This window comes from Spea bombifrons, chromosome 3 (genome assembly GCF_027358695.1).
Source record: "Spea bombifrons isolate aSpeBom1 chromosome 3, aSpeBom1.2.pri, whole genome shotgun sequence".
NCBI classification, from domain to species: Eukaryota; Metazoa; Chordata; class Amphibia; order Anura; family Pelobatidae; genus Spea; species Spea bombifrons.
The window spans coordinates 31,101,747-31,106,906 of NC_071089.1; positions in this window are offsets into that span (position 1 = coordinate 31,101,747).

Sequence of the window (5,160 nt, forward strand, 5' to 3'; positions counted from 1 at the left end):
TCCTCCCCCTCCCCACTATATATCCTCCTCCCCCCTCCCCACTATATACCCTCCTCCCCCTCCCCACTATATACCCTCCTCCCCCCTCCCCTCTATATACCCTCCTCCCCCCTCCCCACTATATACCCTCTCCCCCCCCCCCTCTCATCTTGAAGTCCAGCGACGGGAGCACGATGCTGCTGTCTTCCTGCACCGCTCGCTGGTGCCCGCTGCTTCACTGCTGAGCGCCGTAATATGACGTCATATTGCAGCACTCTGCATGAAATGCCGGCACCGGGACGGGGGTAGAGGGCTCGTGGAGGAGAATGAGGGGCGCCGAGATGGCGCCCATGGCACGTGCCATAGCTGCCATACCCTATATACGCCTCTGTAATTAATCCAGCATACTCCTAAACTGGGTAAAACCTGTTCATGAGCTAGCTGTAAGAACAGGTCCTTTATTAACAGGCACCAAGTAGATTACCTTCAACAGACTAAGCCATGCTGCGAGAAAATATACATATCTCCAAAAACAGTTCAATGCTTTTCAGCAAAAACAAAATGCAGATTATTCAGATTCACAGGTAAAAAAAAAGTTTGAAAGAACTTTACAGAAAAACAGTAAAGTCAAACGTGAAAAGGTCCCATGAGATTTCCCTTCTTTTTTCCTGTAAGTTTACTATGCTTTCACACTTACAAAACATCATAACTCCCAATATTTCAGGTACAAACTGGGACGCCTAGAAAATTGGGTAAGGTCGGCCCTATAATTGGGCCACACTGGGCAGATGAGAGGAGTTGCCATCTGTCCATCTTATCCAAACAGCCACCTGTGATGCTAGTGTTTTTGCTTGTTGCCTTTTCCCATGCTCCCTGCTGCCTGAAAAAGTGGAACAGCAGGGTAGCTAACTGGGATGAAAATCAGGACTGTCCAATGAAAATTGGGGCTGTTTGGGGTGTCTGGAACATGAATTGCTAAGCAACTAAAACTATCAGTGCCTGCTTTTCAATGCAAAAAAATAAAAAGAATGATGCTTGTAATTCGGCACTTAGTTGCACAAAAGACACCTTTAAGGACCATGTTACTATGACATCAAAATCTTACTCTGGCACCAGTCAAGAAACAACATTTTACAACAATATCTTAATGACATTTTGACCTCACTCGCACAAGGCAGGTGTCTTAAGAAAGATGAAAGTTGCAAACGAAACAGAGAAATAAAAATTCTGATCCCTCTTGTCAATCAAATAGATTATCCTGACGGACTACTATGTCTTAATGTGTGTCTGTGTAATTGTTAATGTTGTATATTTTGTCAGTACGTATTGTCAATCTTAACGTTATTAGAAATGTTGTATTCTTTCCTCATGGGTCGATCTACTGGTTATAAAGTGATGTTGTTGACTGAGTTATTTTTCTTGTTGAGTAAGCTAATCCGAAAAGAACAGTATGTTCTTGGTTAGCATTAAGAAGCTGGCAAAACTAAGACACTACAAACCTGCATATGTAAAAAAGGAAGCAGGAAAGATTTAAAGACCTGATATTTATAGAATGAAGGGGAATAAATGAGGTGTGCTTGCAATTTTATTCTGAATTTAAACCTGCATAATAAACTCTTCCATGCAAACCATTCACTAGCACTTTTTTAGAAATGTGGAAATACCAACACACATTCACAACTGATGCTTGTATATAGCAGTGAGGAATGAAATAATATATACTACTTTTTGGGTTTTTTTGCGCGGTAATTCTCTATATTCAAGCCAATATCTTGCAGCACAAAGCTACCAGTTTATCAGGCCATCTTGCATTCCATCATCAGTAAAAGCCATTGGAAGCTAAGCTGATACTTGGACTCAGTCCTGTTACCGTTTTATGTTACAAGCGTTTGACACTGTTCCTGCCCGCCAGCACACGTACCACTGTCGGTGGGTAATGTTTACCCCACTGCTGCTCCTGCCCGATGGTTACATTCAATTGGTCACTCCCATAGTACCTGCCCTTAACTGTATCGATTGGCAGTTTTGATTAAATATCTCCATCCTGCCTCAAAGTGCTGCCCGATTCTGATTTGTTATTGCTCTGCACTGTTTGGGGGCTTGTTTGGCCCTGCATGGTGTATAGTTAAATTAATGGGATTTCTTCAATCTCATCACCCATTAAATAATGCTTTATTCAGGGCCAGCCAGTCAGCCAACTTTCCCTTTAGTGAATAAAACCTGCTAACTTATATGGGAGTGTTACTGAACATGCGCATGATGTGCACATAGGAATGCCACCGATTTTCAGTAGAGACAGCCAGAGGAGAAGTTAATTGAGACAGATGAATGACTGCGCTGATTTGTATGCAATAAATGCAGTGGTGTCCATGTAAATTTAACTAAAATATGCCAAAAATATACAGCTTTGGCACTAGACTGTTCCTTTAAGTGGAGTGGGGTAGTTTAGAATTGTTTGAGTGATATGTACCTGAAAAAGTAGAGAGAATAGTATGAAGAGATCAAGATATAGGATACATGAATTTAGTATACACATGAAAAGGATGTCAGACTCTTTAGGCCTTGAAGATATAGAAATACATATGTAATGTGGGTCGTACTGAAGAGCTCAGTGACTTTAAACACAATACTGTCAAAGGATGCCACCTTTTTCACGTTAGTTTTTTTTAAACATCTGCCCTGCTAGATCTGCCTCGGTTGACATTGTTGTAAAGTCAAAGTGTCTATGAGTTACAATAGCTCAGCCATGAAGCGTTAGACCATGCACACTCAATTGGGACCGTTGAATACCAAAGCGTGTAGTGTATAAAAATCGCTTGTCCTCTGTAGCATCATTCACTACAGAGTTTCAAACTGCTTCTGCAAGCATCATCAGCACAAACACTGCGTGCTTTGGGAGTTAATGAAATGGGTTTTCTTTGCCAAGCAGCTGCACACAAGCTGAAGATCACTACGCGCAATGCCCAGTCCCTGCTGGGGTGGTGTAAAGCACATTGCCACTAAACTCTGGAGCAGCAGAAATGTGTTCTTTGGAGTGGCGAATCTTGTGGATGAGTCTGAGTTTGGTGGATGACAGGAGAATGCTACTTACTAGAATATATTGTGCCTTCTGTAAAGTTTGGTGGAGGAGAAATAATGGTCTGGAGCTGTTTCTCGGGATTTGGATTAGGGCCCTTAGTTCCAGTGGAGGGTAATGTTAATGCTTAGCATATAAATACATTTTCGACAATTGTATGCTCTCAACTTTGCAGCACTAGTTTGGGGAAAGCCCTTTGCTGTTCCAGCATGACTGTACTCCAGTGCACAAAACAGAGGTCCAAATATACATGGTTTGAGGAATTTGGTGTGGAGGAACTCAAATGGTCCACACAGAGCCCTGACCTCCAACCTGCGGAGCACCTTTAGGATGAACTGGAATGCTAATTGGGAGCCAGGCTTTCTCTTCCAACATCAGTGCCTGATCTCATAAATGGTCTTTTGACTGAATTGGCAGAAATCCTCATAGGCAAACCCCAAAGTCTTGTGGAAAGCCTTCCCAGAAGATTGGAGGTTGTTATATCTACAAAGGGGGGCCAACTCCATATTAATGCCCATGTATGCTCAACCCAGTCACTATAGAAGTGATAGTCAGGTGTTCACAGTCCCTAACAAATTTCTTGGTTTTCCAAGTGACCACAAACTTTTGAACGGCAGTGTTTATATTAGATCGTCCAACATATACAAGTATGCTATAATGTGGTTTAACTTCCTGTTCTCGGGATCTGCATGATTATTTCTCTCCCCACATGTCAAGTTAATGACTGCCGTTCATAGTTTCAGGCAGCTTTTACAGAGGTGGGATTATGTCAAATTGTAAACTAAATTCTCTTCAAAACAATTAAACTAAATGAGAAGGAAAATGCAAAGACATTTAGGTATGCTGAAGGCTGTGAAATAGTTCCCCTTTAAGGATATTGCATTGAACTATTTACTAGAATGTTGAGTTGGGACCCGGTGAATGTCTGCACGCTGACAACCTCCGCGACTGCCGGCACTTCCTCTGGGCTTCTATGATGGAGCACCGGCATTACATGACCTTTCTGGTGGAGGTTTTCTATGGGCATTGCGCAGACATCCACCGGCTGCTCCCACTAGACACCAGGGAGTCTGAAGCATGGGGGAGACAAGACTAGGGGTGCATTGGTAAATCGGGGGGAGCAGAGTGCCATATGGGGGTAAAAGGCATTTCTGGGGGGCAGAGTGACATATCAGGGAGGCAGAGTGGAATATAGGGGGTATAAGGCATATGTGGGGCAGAGTGGCATATAGGGGGTATAAGGTATTTCTGAGGGGCAGAGTTGCTACAAGGCATATCTGGGGGACAGAGTGGCAAGCCTGGGGGAAGATGTGCATAACTGGGATCAGGTTGGCAAATAAAAGAAAAAAAATAATAATTTTTCTCAATCATAGTTTTTGTTAAATATGAAAAAATAGTTTACATTAATTAAAATTTACTAGTAAATCTTTTTTCCTATAGGATAGTCTTATATTTAGGCTTTTTCTTTTTTCAATATTCAAATTTTGGGGGTCCTCTTATAATCAGGGTCATCTTATAATTGAGCAAATACGGTATTTTGTAATGCTAAATATCACAATTGTCTGCCTAGCAGCTGCAGACATAACATGCAAGAGAGTGAGATGATTATAATCATTTAACTCATCTCTAACATAAAGCATAAGGACCTTCATATAAAAACGCTTCGCATTCAATTCTGTAATGTTTGCAAAATAAAGTTGCATTGTGGCTTTATTGAACAGTGAGCACCACCTTGTGGTCATAAGAAAGAAGAGGTGCCTATCCATAAGTCATTGTTCATGGTCCTTGATGGAGCTACTGAGACCTTTTGCCATTTTACATTGTCAGAGTAGAATTTGTTTTAGTGGGTATATTTCTATTATGGAATTTAAACACTGCTGGCAAGTAGAGCAATTTTTAGGTGAGACTCCATGGTACTATTTATGAAGCATGGCATGTTATTTCTAACTGGGTCAAAGTATAAACATGTTTAGTGCAGCTTATACACAGTTATACTAGTTGTTGTCTAGTTGTTATTTAACTATACATTATAGAGGGTCAGCCAAATTCTTCTTAAAGCAGAAGCTCACTGGGTTCGGCCTCTCATAATGCATAGTGAAGCGAAA